Here is a 16,842-nt window from a genome sequence, read left to right as displayed (position 1 = left end):
CTGGGAGGCTATTCCAACTTCATGCAAAGAAATACAAGCAGAAACTCTCCAAAAACTCACAAGTTCAATGGATGTAAGAATTGTGAAGGTGACATCAAAGAAGGGTCCTATGTTAACATGTAACTTGGCCTGTTGGGATGTTTTGGCGTTAGATAGCTTTTTTGTTCAGTGAATGTGACCTCCTAATTCTGCAAATTCCACAAATGAGCATTTTCAGTTCTTTAAAACATATCAAATGTTTAGAAATTCTACTGTGCATAATAATTTGGAACAGTGCATTTTGAGTTTTTATTCATTTTGGAGATCATACTGTTATCATTGGGAGGTTTCTTCAATAAAATTCGATGTATAATCTAACGGGTGATGACTTTTATTAGACTGACTGACATTTGCACCGATCATTTAGGAAAATCTGATAAAAATGTAATTTGCATAATAATTTGGAACATAGTGTATATAATCCTCATAATCCTGAAGGACCACTCCTCCACCTTTGTCAGCAGACCTAATAACAATGTCCTTATTACTACTCAGAGACATAAGGGCTTCTATCTCAACACGAGTGAGATTCTTCCAAGTAGGGTTAATCTTTACTCCCTTATTGGTATTGGTAAAGTATTAAGATGATGGAACCTACTTTTCATGGGATAAAAATTAGATTTGCTTTTGAGGTTGACATGAAAGTCTGTATCGATAGTTGTAGTGACAGAATTTGGTGTCTTGAATTTGTCTTCATTGATAGAAAATGCCGTTTCAAGGTAAGTTTTCTGATAAAACTTTGTAAATCAAGAAATAGATTGAACTTTTTGGGTGTAGATGTGGGACACAAGGACAAGCCTTTTTCCAAAAGAGAAGTTTCTGAGGGTTATAATTGATAACTGGACAAATTAAAAATAATATTACTTTTACCTTAATGTACCGTATTAACATTCTCATGATGGTTTGCCTTTTCTCTCTGCCGCCGTTCCTCAGTAGGATTTTTCTTTTTCCAGGTTTTTGTGGAAAAAACTGGTTTATCCGAGTCAGTCTCGGTGATCAGACTAAAGGTAAAAAAGGAACCGATCCTGAGGTGTCAGCCGTGGTATTATCCACTGCGATAATATTAATCTCTGAACCTGCAGAGTTGCTAGGAAGTGTTTTGTGTGTGTCCAAATCGATGACATGAGGAGATAAAGGATCAGCTATGGTAATTCAATGAGCGAAGAGGAAAAATGTGTTTTTGATGGATTGATGGTTTTTGCAGATGTGAGTGCTAGGGCATCACTTGCAGCTTTTAGCGTGTCAGTTGGAGGGGGACCTACTCTCAGCCGTTCAATATTAATTATGTCAATTTGGGATTTGATTTTCTCAAAATGTTTCAATGCCTCTGAAATGGAGGACTGGGTAGGAGTATGCAATGCCTGCTAGGACAGTGAGGTTCGCGGAACTCGGTCGGACGGTTCTTAAAGGGGTGGTCACTGCAGCGGTGACTCTGGACATGCAATGAAATATTCAAAGGTAGATTTGTGTATGAGACTAAAGTCTATAGGGGATAAGGGAATTGTTTGTGATGCCACCTGTGGTGTTCAGCCAGGAATAGCCGACGCTGCAGTTCAGATCCACTGGGGCAGATGTTGACGCAGCTGAGTTGTTACAGCTCTCCACGGGTAGAGCTAGAACCCAGGGCAAATAAAGGTGTTAAGATTACTGATGGATGGTAGCAGTGCAGGGAAACTGTCACATAAAAGAAGTGAGAGGACACAGTAGGATGCAGTCTTCACATTTTACTCAAAGTTCTCAGAGTATGGTACTCAGCCAGGTGCTTTGTCCTCCAGGTCAGTGGTCCAGCCAATTCTCTGGTAGCTTGGGGCACTTGGCTGGGACCCCCTTCGTGTGTTTCCTTTCCTGGCCGACTCACTGCACTGGCTTCCACCTCTCCTGCCCTGCGCCTCACACACAGTGTCCTAAGCCGGTCGCCACAGTGACGTCCTCACTGTCCCCTTGACCCTCTATGGCTCCCTTTTTAGCGAGATATGTGTGGATCTGGCTGTCACACATGCAGACACAACAGCCTCTGGATTTCTATCTGGGACTTGTAGTTCCTCCACTAGTTCGGGGCTGGTCCCCTACTGTGACCTGGTCCCTCTGCCTGACTACAGTCAGCGTGGATGCGGCCCCACAGGTGGTTTCCACACTTTCCGTGCCCCTAGGACTCCTTTGTTCCTTCTGCGAGCTCCTCTTTCCTAACGTCTGACCCTCTCTCTTTCTCACTTCACTTACTTAACTCCCGCCATTCTCCATTTTCTCCACCCACACCTTCTACCTAATCCCTCCCTGGCCTGGAGAGGTCTACTGATGGGTGCTAGTGTCAGGGTTCTGTATAGTGTCCCCTCCTTACCAGAGAGTTGGAGCACCACACCTCTGGCTGAGGTGCAGTACCTCTGTGGCGATGGGACCCTCAAGGGCACCACAAGTATCTAAGGATGTGGGGTTCAACTGACCAACTTTGGATAGCAAGGGAGGCATAGAAGGCTGGTTAGCCAGAATTGACTGATTACAAATATCCAATGTTAAATCAAGATTGCTGACTTTATGCATTGGGATGGCAGTGCTGATACTTTCTTTGCAGTCCTGCAATAAATCAGTAGCAGTTTGACTCTGTTATTTTAACTGGATGTGACCAAGAAGTCTTTCTTGTTTTAACTGTATTAGGTTCATTGCTTGAATGAGGGGAAGTGTAAAATGTTGCTACACAGGTAAGCTGTTCTTGTAGGCAGAGATATTGTTTTTATTAAAAAAAAACTTCTTCCACTGCCAAAGGGAGAAGGCAATGACTAGGATAGGTTTTTCTTTTGGAATTCGCTAGGGTTCTTATTATCGGGAATCCCCATATTATTTTTGCTACAGTCCTCCCTATCCCTATTGAGTTTCTGGCTTTCCTAATGATTGTATCATGTTCGATCTGCATTATATTTATGGTGATATGAATGTTTATTTTTTATTATTGTCCTGAGTGCGGGAGGCTGTGCTTGGCTGTGCTGAGTGCGGGCGGCTGTGCTGAGTGTGGGTGGCTGTGCGTGGCTGTGCTGAGTGCAGGCGGCTGTGCTGAGTGTGGGTGGCTGTGCGTGGCTGTGCTGAGTGAGGGCGGCTGTGCTGTGTGCGGGCAGCTGTTCTGAGTGTGGGCGGCTGTGCTGAGTGTGGGTGGCTGTGCGTGGCTGTGCTGAATGCGGGCAGCTCTGCGTGGCTGTGCTGAGTGCGGGCGGCTGTGCTGAGTGTGGGCGGCTGTGCGTGGCTGTGCTGAGTGCGGGCGGCTGTGCTGAGTGCGGGTGGCTGTGCTGAGTGCGGGCGGCTGTTCTGAGTATGGGCGGCTGTGCTGAGTGTGGGCGGCTGTGCGGGCAGCTGTGCGTGGCTGTGCTGAGTGCAGTTGGCTGTGCGTGGCTGTGCTGAGTTCGGGCGGCTGTGCGTGGCTGTGCTGATTGCGTGCAGCTGTGCGTGGCTGTGCTGATTGCGGGCAGCTCTGCGTGGCTGTCCTGAGTGCGGGCGGCTGTGCGTGGCTGTGCTGAGTGCAGGCGGCTGTGCGTGGCTGTGCGGAGTGCGTGCGGCTGTGCGTGGCTGTGCTGAGTACGGCCGGCTGTGCGTGGCTGTACTGAGTGCGCGAGGCTGTGCGTGGCTGTGCTGAATGCGGGCAGCTCTGCGTGGCTGTGCTGAGTGCGGGCGGCTGTGCTGAGTGTGGGCGGCAGTGCGTGGCTGTGCTGAGTGCGGGCGGCTGTGCTGAGTGCGGGTGGCTGTGCTGAGTGCGGGCGGCTGTTCTGAGTGTGGGCGGCTGTGCTGAGTGTGGGCGGCTGTGCGGGCAGCTGTGCGTGGCTGTGCTGAGTGCAGTTGGCTTTGCGTGGCTGTGCTGAGTTCGGGCGGCTGTGTGTGGCTGTGCTGATTGCGTGCAGCTGTGCATGGCTGTGCTGATTGCGGGCAGCTCTGCGTGGCTGTCCTGAGTGTGGGCGGCTGTGCATGGCTGTGCTGAGTGCAGGAGGCTGTGCGTGGCTGTGCGGAGTGCGTGTGGCTGTGCGTGGCTGTGCTGAGTACGGCCGGCTGTGCGTGGCTGTACTGAGTGCGCGAGGCTGTGCGTGGCTGTGCTGAATGCGGGCGGCTGTACGTGGCTGTGCTGAGTGCGGGCGGCTGTGTGTGGCTGTGCTGAGTGCGGGCGGCTGTGCTGAGTGCAGGCGGCTGTGCGTGGTTGTGCGGATTGCGAGCAGCTGTGCGTGGCTGTGCTGAGTGTGGGCGGCTGTGTGTGGCTGTGCTGAGTGCGGGCGGCTGTGCGCCGCTGTGCTGAGTGCGGGCGGCTGTGCTGAGTGCAGGGCGGCTGTGCGTGGCTGTGCTGAGTGCGGGCAGCTGTGCGTGGCAGTGCTGAGTGCGGGCGGCTGTGCTGAGTGTGGATCGCTGTGCTGAGTGCGGGCGGCTGTTCTGAGTGTGGGCGGCTGTGCTGAGTGTGGGCGGCTCTGCGTGGCTGTGCTGAATGCGGGCAGCTGTGCGTGGCTGTGCTGAGTGCGGTTGGCTGTGCGTGACTGTGCTGAGAGCGGGCGGCTGTGCGTGGCTGTGCTGATTGCGGGAAGCTGTGCGTAGCTGTCCTGAGTGCGGGCGTCTATGCGTGGCTGTGCTGAGTGCGGGTGGCTGTGCTGGCGGCTGTGCGTGGCTTTGCTGAGTGCGGGCGGCTGTGCGTGGCTGTGCTGAATGCGGGCGGCTGTGCTGAGTGTGAGCGGCTGTGCATAGCTGTGCTGAGTGCGGGCGGCTGTGCTGAGTGCAGACGGTTGTGCTGAGTGCGGGCGGCTGTGCGTGGCTGTGCTCATTGTGGGCAGCTCTGCATGGCTGTCCTGAGTGCGGGCGGCTGTGCGTGGCTGTGCTGAGTGCAGGTGGCTGTGCGTGGCTGTGCTGAGTGCGGGCGGCTGTGCGTGGCTGTGCTAAGTGCGGGTGGCTGTGCGTGGCTGTCCTGAGTGCGGGCGGCTGTGCGTGGCTGTGCTGAGTGCGGGCGGCTGTGCTGAGTGTGGGCGGCTGTGCGTGGCTGTGCTGAGTGCGGGCGGCTGTGCGTGGTTGTGCAAATTGCGGGCAGCTGTGCGTGGCTGTCCTGAGTGCGGGCGGCTGTGCGTGGCTGTCCTGAGTGCAGGAGGCTGTGCGTGGCTGTGCTCAGTGCGGGCGGCTGTGCGTGGCTGTCCTGAGTGCGGGAGGCTGTGTGTGGCTGTGCTCAGTGCGGGCGGCTGTGCATGGCTGTCCTGAGTGCGGGTGGCTGTGCTGAGTGTGGGCGGCTGTGCGTGGCTGTGCTGATTGCGGGTGGCTGTGCTGAGTGCGGGCGGCTGTGCGTGGCTGTGCTGATTGCAATCAGCTGTGGGTGGCTGTGCTGAGTGCGGGCGGCTGTGCGTGGCTGTGCTGAGTTCGTGCGGCTGTGTGTGGCTGTGCTGAGTGTGGGCGGCTGTGCTGAGTGCAGGCAGCTGTGCGTGGTTGTGCTGATTGCGAGCAGCTGTGCGTGGCTGTGCTGAGTGCGGGCGGCTGTGCATGGCTGTGCTGAGTGTGGGCGGCTGTGCGTGGCTGTGCGGAGTGTGGGCGGCTGTGCGTGGCTGTGCTGAATGCGGGCGGCCGTGCGCGGCTGTGCTGAGTGCGGGCGGCTGTGCTGAATGCGGGTGGCTGTGCGCGGCTGTGCTGAGTGCGGGCGGCTGTGCATGGCTGTGCTGAGTGCGGGAGGCTGTGCGTGGCTGTGCTGAGTGCGGGCGGCTGTGCGTGGCTGTGCTGAGTGTGGGCGGCTGTGCGTGGCTGTGCTGAGTGCAGGCGGCTGTGCGTGGCTGTGCTGAGTGCAGGAGGCTGTGCGCGGCTGTGCTGAGTGTGGGCGGCTGTGGACGGCTGTGCTGAGTGCGGGCGGCTGTGCGTGGCGGTTCTGAGTGCGGGCGGCTGTGGGCGGCTGTGCTGAGTGTGGATCACTGTGCTGAGTGAGGGCGGCTGTGCTGAGTGTGGGCGGCTCTGCGTGGCTGTGCTGAGTGCGGGCGGCTGTGCGTGGCGGTTCTGAGTGCGGGCGGCTGTGGGCGGCTGTGCTGAGTGTGGATCGCTGTGCTGAGTGTGGGCGGCTGTGCTGAGTGTGGGCGGCTCTGCGTGGCTGTGCTGAATGCGGGCAGCTGTGCGTGGCTGTGCTGAGTGCGGTTGGCTGTGCGTGGCTGTGCTGAGTGCGGGCGGCTTTGCGTGGCTGTGCTGATTGCGGGCAGCTGTGCGTAGCTGCCCTGAGTGTGGGCGTCTATGCGTGGCTGTGCTGAGTGCGGGTGGCTGTGCTGAGTGCTGGCGGCTGTGCGTGGCTTTGCTGAGTGCGGGCGGCTGTGCGTGGCTGTGCTGAATGTGGGCGGCTGTGCTGAGTGTGAGCGGCTGTGCAAAGCTGTGCTGAGTGCAAGCGGCTGTGCTGAGTTCAGGCGGCTGTGCTGAGTGCGGGCGGCTGTGCGTGGCTGTGCTGATTGCGGGCAGCTCTGCATGGCTGTCCTGAGTGCGGGCGGCTGTGCGTGGCTGTGCTGAATGCAGGCGGCTGTGCGTGGCTGTGCTGAGTGCGGGCAGCTGTGCGTGGCTGTGCTGAGTGCGGGCGGCTGTGCATGGCTGTCCTGAGTGTGGGAGGCTGTGCGTGACTGTGCTGAGTGCGGGCGGCTGTGCTGAGTGTGAGCGGCTGTGCATAGCTGTGCTGAGTGCGGGCGGCTGTGCTGAGTGCAGGCGGTTGTGCTGAGTGCGGGCGGCTGTGCGTGGCTGTGCTGAGTGCGGGCGGCTGTGCGTGGCTGTGCTGAATGCGGGCGGCTGTGCTGAGTGTGAGCGGCTGTGCATAGCTGTGCTGAGTGCAGGCGGCTGTGCTGAGTGCAGGCGGTTGTGCTGAGTGCGGGCGGCTGTGCGTGGCTGTGCTCATTGCGGGCAGCTCTGCATGGCTGTCCTGAGTGCGGGCGGCTGTGCGTGGCTGTGCTGAGTGCAGGTGGCTGTGCATGGCTGTGCTGAGTGCGGGCGGCTGTGCGTGGCTGTGCTAAGTGCGGGTGGCTGTGCGTGGCTGTCCTGAGTGCGGGCGGCTGTGCGTGGCTGTGCTGAGTGCGGGCGGCTGTGCTGAGTGTGGGCGGCTGTGCGTGGCTGTGCTGAGTGCGGGCGGCTCTGCGTGGTTGTGCTGATTGCGGGCAGCTGTGCGTGGCTGTCCTGAGTGCGGGCGGCTGTGCGTGGCTGTCCTGAGTGCAGGAGGCTGTGCGTGGCTGTGCTCAGTGCGGGCGGCTGTGCGTGGCTGTCCTGAGTGCGGGAGGCTGTGTGTGGCTGTGCTCAGTGCGGGCGGCTGTGCATGGCTGTCCTGAGTGCGGGTGGCTGTGCTGAGTGTGGGCGGCTGTGCGTGGCTGTGCTGATTGCGGGCGGCTGTGCTGAGTGCGGGCGGCTGTGCGTGGCTGTGCTGATTGCAAGCAGCTGTGCGTGGCTGTGCTGAGTGCGGGCGGCTGTGCATGGCTGTGCTGAGTGTGGGCGGCTGTGCGTGGCTGTGCGGAGTGTGGGCGGCTGTGCGTGGCTGTGCTGAATGCGGGCGGCCGTGCGCGGCTGTGCTGAGTGCGGGCGGCTGTGCTGAATGCGGGTGGCTGTGCGCGGCTGTGCTGAGTGCGGGCGGCTGTGCATGGCTGTGCTGAGTGCGGGAGGCTGTGCGTGGCTGTGCTGAGTGCGGGCGGCTGTGCGTGGCTGTGCTGAGTGTGGGCGGCTGTGCGTGGCTGTGCTGAGTGCAGGCGGCTGTGCGTGGCTGTGCTGAGTGCAGGAGGCTGTGCGCGGCTGTGCTGAGTGTGGGCGGCTGTGGACGGCTGTGCTGAGTGCGGGCGGCTGTGCGTGGCGGTTCTGAGTGCGGGCGGCTGTGGGCGGCTGTGCTGAGTGTGGATCACTGTGCTGAGTGAGGGCGGCTGTGCTGAGTGTGGGCGGCTCTGCGTGGCTGTGCTGAGTGCGGGCGGCTGTGCGTGGCGGTTCTGAGTGCGGGCGGCTGTGGGCGGCTGTGCTGAGTGTGGATCGCTGTGCTGAGTGTGGGCGGCTGTGCTGAGTGTGGGCGGCTCTGCGTGGCTGTGCTGAATGCGGGCAGCTGTGCGTGGCTGTGCTGAGTGCGGTTGGCTGTGCGTGGCTGTGCTGAGTGCGGGCGGCTTTGCGTGGCTGTGCTGATTGCGGGCAGCTGTGCGTAGCTGCCCTGAGTGCGGGCGTCTATGCGTGGCTGTGCTGAGTGCGGGTGGCTGTGCTGAGTGCTGGCGGCTGTGCGTGGCTTTGCTGAGTGCGGGCGGCTGTGCGTGGCTGTGCTGAATGTGGGCGGCTGTGCTGAGTGTGAGCGGCTGTGCAAAGCTGTGCTGAGTGCAAGCGGCTGTGCTGAGTTCAGGCGGCTGTGCTGAGTGCGGGCGGCTGTGCGTGGCTGTGCTGATTGCGGGCAGCTCTGCATGGCTGTCCTGAGTGCGGGCGGCTGTGCGTGGCTGTGCTGAATGCAGGCGGCTGTGCGTGGCTGTGCTGAGTGCGGGCAGCTGTGCGTGGCTGTGCTGAGTGCGGGCGGCTGTGCATGGCTGTCCTGAGTGTGGGAGGCTGTGCGTGACTGTGCTGAGTGCGGGCGGCTGTGCTGAGTGTGAGCGGCTGTGCATAGCTGTGCTGAGTGCGGGCGGCTGTGCTGAGTGCAGGCGGTTGTGCTGAGTGCGGGCGGCTGTGCGTGGCTGTGCTGAGTGCGGGCGGCTGTGCGTGGCTGTGCTGAATGCGGGCGGCTGTGCTGAGTGTGAGCGGCTGTGCATAGCTGTGCTGAGTGCAGGCGGCTGTGCTGAGTGCAGGCGGTTGTGCTGAGTGCGGGCGGCTGTGCGTGGCTGTGCTCATTGCGGGCAGCTCTGCATGGCTGTCCTGAGTGCGGGCGGCTGTGCGTGGCTGTGCTGAGTGCAGGTGGCTGTGCATGGCTGTGCTGAGTGCGGGCGGCTGTGCGTGGCTGTGCTAAGTGCGGGTGGCTGTGCGTGGCTGTCCTGAGTGCGGGCGGCTGTGCGTGGCTGTGCTGAGTGCGGGCGGCTGTGCTGAGTGTGGGCGGCTGTGCGTGGCTGTGCTGAGTGCGGGCGGCTCTGCGTGGTTGTGCTGATTGCGGGCAGCTGTGCGTGGCTGTCCTGAGTGCGGGCGGCTGTGCGTGGCTGTCCTGAGTGCAGGAGGCTGTGCGTGGCTGTGCTCAGTGCGGGCGGCTGTGCGTGGCTGTCCTGAGTGCGGGAGGCTGTGCGCGGCTGTGCTGAGTGTGGGCGGCTGTGGACGGCTGTGCTGAGTGCGGGCGGCTGTGCGTGGCGGTTCTGAGTGCGGGCGGCTGTGGGCGGCTGTGCTGAGTGTGGATCGCTGTGCTGAGTGTGGGCGGCTGTGCTGAGTGTGGGCGGCTCTGCGTGGCTGTGCTGAATGCGGGCAGCTGTGCGTGGCTGTGCTGAGTGCGGTTGGCTGTGCGTGGCTGTGCTGAGTGCGGGCGGCTTTGCGTGGCTGTGCTGATTGCGGGCAGCTGTGCGTAGCTGCCCTGAGTGCGGGCGTCTATGCGTGGCTGTGCTGAGTGCGGGTGGCTGTGCTGAGTGCTGGCGGCTGTGCGTGGCTTTGCTGAGTGCGGGCGGCTGTGCGTGGCTGTGCTGAATGTGGGCGGCTGTGCTGAGTGTGAGCGGCTGTGCAAAGCTGTGCTGAGTGCAAGCGGCTGTGCTGAGTTCAGGCGGCTGTGCTGAGTGCGGGCGGCTGTGCGTGGCTGTGCTGATTGCGGGCAGCTCTGCATGGCTGTCCTGAGTGCGGGCGGCTGTGCGTGGCTGTGCTGAATGCAGGCGGCTGTGCGTGGCTGTGCTGAGTGCGGGCAGCTGTGCGTGGCTGTGCTGAGTGCGGGCGGCTGTGCATGGCTGTCCTGAGTGTGGGAGGCTGTGCGTGACTGTGCTGAGTGCGGGCGGCTGTGCTGAGTGTGAGCGGCTGTGCATAGCTGTGCTGAGTGCGGGCGGCTGTGTTGAGTGCAGGCGGTTGTGCTGAGTGCGGGCGGCTGTGCGTGGCTGTGCTGAGTGCGGGCGGCTGTGCGTGGCTGTGCTGAATGCGGGCGGCTGTGCTGAGTGTGAGCGGCTGTGCATAGCTGTGCTGAGTGCAGGCGGCTGTGCTGAGTGCAGGCGGTTGTGCTGAGTGCGGGCGGCTGTGCGTGGCTGTGCTCATTGCGGGCAGCTCTGCATGGCTGTCCTGAGTGCGGGCGGCTGTGCGTGGCTGTGCTGAGTGCAGGTGGCTGTGCATGGCTGTGCTGAGTGCGGGCGGCTGTGCGTGGCTGTGCTAAGTGCGGGTGGCTGTGCGTGGCTGTCCTGAGTGCGGGCGGCTGTGCGTGGCTGTGCTGAGTGCGGGCGGCTGTGCTGAGTGTGGGCGGCTGTGCGTGGCTGTGCTGAGTGCGGGCGGCTCTGCGTGGTTGTGCTGATTGCGGGCAGCTGTGCGTGGCTGTCCTGAGTGCGGGCGGCTGTGCGTGGCTGTCCTGAGTGCAGGAGGCTGTGCGTGGCTGTGCTCAGTGCGGGCGGCTGTGCGTGGCTGTCCTGAGTGCGGGAGGCTGTGTGTGGCTGTGCTCAGTGCGGGCGGCTGTGCATGGCTGTCCTGAGTGCGGGTGGCTGTGCTGAGTGTGGGCGGCTGTGCGTGGCTGTGCTGATTGCGGGCGGCTGTGCTGAGTGCGGGCGGCTGTGCGTGGCTGTGCTGATTGCAATCAGCTGTGGGTGGCTGTGCTGAGTGTGGGCGGCTGTGCGTGGCTGTGCTGAGTTCGTGCGGCTGTGTGTGGCTGTGCTGAGTGTGGGCGGCTGTGCTGAGTGCAGGCAGCTGTGCGTGGTTGTGCTGATTGCGAGCAGCTGTGCGTGGCTGTGCTGAGTGCGGGCGGCTGTGCGTGGCTGTGCTGAGTGTGGGCGGCTGTGCGTGGCTGTGCGGAGTGTGGGCGGCTGTGCGTGGCTGTGCTGAATGCGGGCGGCCGTGCGCGGCTGTGCTGAGTGCGGGCGGCTGTGCTGAATGCGGGTGGCTGTGTGCGGCTGTGCTGAGTGCGGGCGGCTGTGTGCGGCTGTGCTGAGTGCGGGCGGCTGTGCATGGCTGTGCTGAGTGCGGGAGGCTGTGCGTGGCTGTGCTGAGTGCGGCTGGCTGTGCGTGGCTGTGCTGAGTGTGGGCGGCTGTGCGTGGCTGTGCTGAGTGCAGGCGGCTGTGCGTGGCTGTGCTGAGTGCGGGCGGCTGTGCGCGGCTGTGCTGAGTGCGGGCGGCTGTGCACGGCTGTGCTGAGTGCGGGCGGCTGTGCGTGGCGGTTCTGAGTGCGGGCGGCTGTGGGCGGCTGTGCTGAGTGTGGATCGCTGTGCTGAGTGAGGGCGGCTGTGCTGAGTGTGGGCGGCTCTGCGTGGCTGTGCTGAGTGCGGGCGGCTGTGCGTGGCGGTTCTGAGTGCGGGCAGCTCTGGGCGGCTGTGCTGAGTGTGGATCGCTGTGCTGAGTGTGGGCGGCTGTGCTTAGTGTGGACGGCTCTGCGTGGCTGTGCTGAATGCGGGCAGCTGTGCGTGGCTGTGCTGAGTGCGGTTGGCTGTGCGTGGCTGTGCTGAGTGCGGGCGGCTGTGCGTGGCTGTGCTGATTGCGGGCAGCTGTGCGTAGCTGCCCTGAGTGCGGGCGTCTATGCGTGGTGTCACGATATGGTATGAAATATCATAAGTTAGTTTTCTTGCTAGCATGCGGGGGCTAAACCCCCCCCTCTCTTTTCCTCTTCCCTTCCCTGTGTTTCTATCTGTCTGTGTAGAAGAGCTTGCCTTGTGGGGGAGTTTTATTGACGAAAGGTATTTACGATGGCATAGCTGCAAGGGAAATTTGTACTAGCAGGAACTGTTAGAGAAACTTCTAGAACCATGCGGTCCTTTGTTCTGTTATTGTGAGATATTAGACAAACTATTTAGGATAGTAGAATGATAAATACATATTCTTGATCTCCATCGAAGCATCTACCCATCACTCTAAACACAGTCGTCTAACTCCATCGGGGGAAGAAGTAGGGATTGCTCTGTAAATAATAGGACATATTTGATCTCATAAGAAAGCTCATGTTAATACAAGCTGAATGCTGGGTGTGATATGATTCTGATATGTACTGGAACGGAGTTATAAGCATTAGACCAATTTGTATTCAAAGTACTCAGACTGAAAGGTAGGAGGATCTGGAAAAGCCAGCCCTTTCTGTGATGTCACTAGCTGTAGGTCTTAAGTTTGTGGCCAGATCCCCAGCTCTCTCTTCTTGTCTTTTCCTGTGAGGCCTGAGCAGCACGACCAATGAGCTGGGATGTCTGGTTGCCTGCAATGCAATGATCTGAGAATATGTGAGTGCTATCTTTTCTTCCTTTAATCCTTTTATTTTCATAATTACCTTGTACATATTTGCAATTGTCTCATTTGTAACATCTTTGTAAAATATTTTATAAACACTGCCTAAAAATCATTTATGGGGTATCATATTTAATACTAGTTCGTCCTTCCTGCTCTAAATACGTACCCTGTCTCTGAAGGGAATTACGCTACTATTTTGGGGGTTAGCTCCAGACCCGTTCAATTGGAGCTGGTGGCAGCGACCGTGTGCCGGCTTTTGGGGGTCCCTGTAGCGACTGCGGCTTGATAATTATTGTTCCTGCCTGAGTGGGAGTAGTTATCGCGTTGCTGCAGTGCGCCCAATAGCCAGTACATAGCAGGCAGCCTTTCTGGCGACTAATTACCCCAGGTGCAGTACCTAATCTGACCTGAGAGTAAGGGGGGCGCCAGAGAGCTGCAAGTGTTAAGTGGAACTGTAAGCGGGATAGACACAAATCCCTGCAGTTCATGGTATACTGAAGAGCAGCGGGATACCTAAAATAAGCCCCTGCTGTAAACTAAGAGGTCAATAACCTCGTGGGTGTTTTTTTTTTATCACATTGGGGCAGTGGAGGGATAACTAGGATAACCCCCCTGCACATGTGATAGCCGTCTGTTGGTCTAAAGTCACCCCAATCCGTGACATATTGTGGGCAGCGGCTAAGGGATCTTGACAATTGGTGACAGTCTCGGTGTGAATCGTGACATATTGGTGGCAAGGTGGTGGGATATTAGAGCATTAGTGATTTGGTTTGAGCAATCATTCCTCTCACTAAAAACTTGCAGAAAGTTCTTGCGAGGACTCTGCGCAAATAAGTTTGGAGAACGAACTCAGTGTTTATTAGTCTTGAGACAATTGTGTGTACTGGTGATTATCCCCTCCCTTTTTCTTCGTTTTTCTATCCTATCTTTTATTTGGCAACCATGGCAACGAAAGGAGAAGCCTGGTACAACCAGCAGAAGAAAGACACTCTTGCTGGGATATGCACGTATCATGGCCTGAACCCCCAGAGCATGACCAAGACTCAAATGGTCGCTGAACTGGTGCAATGGGAAGCCGCTCTAGACCACTCACAGAGCCCAGAGGCCGCAGATGCCAGCACCAGCGAACGTGGTGCTGCAGCAGAGGTTCAACCACTGAAAACGGGCCCTACTGGCAACCAGGGGGGTGCAGACCACCTCCTGCAGCTGGCTCTGCAACAATGCTCTGCAGATGACCTGGACCGACGTCTGCAGCTGATCCAGCAATACCAGGAGTGAGCCGAGGCCCGAGCCGAGCGAGAGGCCCAAGCGCAGCGGGAGTACCAGCTGCAGATGGCCCAACTGCAAATGCAGGGGTCGTCCCAGTCAAGTCGTGAGCCCAGCAGCGCTCAGATACCGAAGCCCCGGCCCGACCACTTTCCTGTTATGGAAAAGGATGGGGACTTGGACACTTTTCTGCGGGCCTTTGAGAAAGCCTGCAGACAGTACCAGCTGCCTACACAAGAATGGGCACGATACCTGACACCAGGGCTGAGAGGAAAAGCTCTGGAGGCGTTTGCTGCCCTCCCTCAAGAACAAGATGGTGACTATGAGGCCATTAAGCAGGCTCTGATAGCCAAGTACCAGCTTACACCCGAGGTGTACCGTAAAAAGTTTCGGACCCTCCAACGTGGCCCACACGACAGTTACAGTGATGTGGTGCATGGACTGGGGACCCACTTTGACCAGTGGACCCAAGGACTGTCAGTGACCACCTTTGCACAGCTGCGAGACCTGATGATCAAAGACCAGTTCTTCCGTCTTTGCCCAACTGAGGTGCGACAGTTCGTGATGGACAGAGAACCCAAAGACGTGACGAAAGCAGCGCAGATTGCCGATGCCTATGAGGCCAACCGTAGATCGGAAGTGCGGAAGCCAGTCACCACCAGCTGGAGAGGGGGTAAGCCTGCAGCCAACGCCAGTACCCCTGCCAGCCAACACACCAGAGGTCCTGTCCCCGTGGCCAACAGCACCAGACCTACCACCGAACTTCGCCAGTGTTACCACTGCAGGCAGACTGGACACCTCAGTCACCAATGTCAAGCCAAGCAGAAGAACCCCTCATCCCAGGCCCCAGGGCCTAATGCAGCCGTTCTTTTGGTGGGTGGTGTGGTTGGGAGGGTGTGTGACAACGTACAGCCCGTCACTGTGGGAGGTCGTGTTGCTACCGGCCTCAAGGACACCGGGGCTGAACGAACCCTCATCCGACCTGAACTGGCGGCCCCTGAAGAAATCATTCCGGGGAAAACCCTGACTGTCACTGGGATTGGGGGCATCAGCTGTCCCTTACCGATGGCCCGGGTTTTTATTGATTGGGGTGCCGGGAGCGGGGTGAAAGAAGTGGGGCTGTCTGATAATTTGCCCACTGATGTTTTGTTGGGGACTGATTTGGGGAGGTTGTTTGCATACTACGTCCCTGACACCCCTCCCCAATCTGCTAATAAGGGTAACGTTAACCCTGATGATGATGATGATGATGATGATGGGAAATCGCATGTGTTACCTGACCATGCTTTATCTTGTAATGATGCATCTGTTAACCATTTTTTCCCTAGGATTGATGGTGAAAATGTTGTACCTGTGCCAACTGTATCTGATAATGATGTTTCTGTGAAAGTTGATGTGTCCATAGGTACAGGAGTGCTCAGCCACGTCGCTCTGCGGAGTGAGACGGCTGAGGAACCCCTAGCAGGGGCAAGTGTCGGTGCTACCGGAAATGGGGAAATACATGGGAACCGTGAGGAAGGTGATGCCATGCAATTGACCAGTGCCACCGAGGAAGGTAACTGGCCCATAAGTAGCAATGCTCCTGAGGTAATGGGGGTGGATGGGAAGGTAGAGCCCATAGCAGCATCGGCTGATGGGTCTGTAGAAACCCCCGGGGAGACAGCCTACATAGCTGCTGTCACCCGCAGTCAGAGTGCCCGGAACGCAGATAACTGTCTGCCTCCCGGACCCTCCTCAGTCATCAGAATGACTGAACCAGAGGTGGACCCAGAGCAGGTCCCAGAGGGCTCCCGTGGGGAAGGGACCCTGACGTCGCTTCTGGCTTCCCCTAGCCAGGAGTTTCAGGCCGCTCTGCACACAGATGCGAGCCTAGAGAGTTTGAGACAACTCGCCGGGACGCGCTTCTCCGAGACTGATAAGGAGAAGGTGTTTTGGGAAGGAGGAAGGTTGTACCGGGAGACAGTACCCGGAGAATCACAAAAGGAGTGGTTGAGGGAAAGACAGCTGGTCGTCCCGCAGCAATTCCGGGGTGAGTTGTTGCGGATTGCCCATGAGATCCCGCTAGCTGGACACTTGGGGATCAGCAAAACCAAGGCCCGGCTGTCTCAACACTTCTATTGGCCTAAGATGGGGACAGATGTGTCAAACTACTGCCGCTCCTGTGTCACCTGTCAAAGAGTGGGGAAGGCGGGGCCTGCTCTTAAGGCTCCCCTGATCCCTTTGCCAGTGATAGAGGAGCCTTTCCAGAGGATCGCGGTGGACATTGTGGGCCCGCTGGCCATCCCCAGCAGCTCTGGAAAGCGATATATTCTTACTGTGGTAGACTACGCTACCCGGTATCCAGAGGCAGTAGCTCTGTCGTCAACTAGGGCAGATAAGGTGGCGGATGCCCTGTTGGCCATCTTTTCACGTGTAGGATTTCCCAGGGAAATGCTTACTGATCGAGGGACCCAATTTATGTCTCACCTAATGGAGGCTCTCTGTAAGAAAATGCAGGTGAAGCACCTGGTATCGAGTGCGTATCACCCACAGACCAATGGCTTGTGTGAACGCTTCAATGGTACCCTCAAACAGATGCTACGCATGCTGGTTGAGACACAAGGGCGCGACTGGGAGCGGTACCTCCCACACCTGCTATTCGCTTACAGAGAGGTTCCGCAGGCCTCGACGGGGTTCTCCCCCTTCGAGCTCCTGTACGGCAGGCGAGTCCGGGGAACCCTTGGGTTGGTAAGAGAATCCTGGGAAGAGGAGCCGAACCCTTCCGAAGTGTCCATAGTGGAGTATGTCATGCGCTTCCGTGACAAGATGCAGACCTTGACGCAGTTGGTGCATGACAACATGACGCAGGCTCAGGCTGATCAGAAGCACTGGTACGACCAGAACGCCCGGGAGCGGACCTACCACGTGGGTCAAAAGGTGTGGGTGCTGGTGCCTGTACCAACGGATAAGCTTAAGGCAGCCTGGGACGGCCCGTACGTCGTCCACCAACAGCTCAACCCGGTCACCTATGTGGTCACGCTTGACCACACTCGGGGTAGGCGAAAGGCCTTTCCCGTCAACATGATGAAGGCTCATCACGAACGTGAACCTTTCGTCCTACCGGTCTGCAGCGCACCCGAAGACGGGGAGGAAGACACCCTCCTGGACATGCTGGCCCAAGCCAAGGCCCGTGGGTCCATTGAGGACGTGGAGGTAAGCGCCTCGCTAGATGAACCACAGCGGTTGCAGTTGCAAACCACACTGGAACCCTTCCGGGTCGTGTTCTCCAAC

The sequence above is a fragment of the Ranitomeya variabilis genome, chromosome 4 (assembly GCF_051348905.1).
Source record: "Ranitomeya variabilis isolate aRanVar5 chromosome 4, aRanVar5.hap1, whole genome shotgun sequence".
Taxonomy (NCBI): Eukaryota; Metazoa; Chordata; class Amphibia; order Anura; family Dendrobatidae; genus Ranitomeya; species Ranitomeya variabilis.
The sequence above is the reverse complement of the archived record's forward strand: the minus strand, read 5'-3'. Positions refer to the sequence as shown.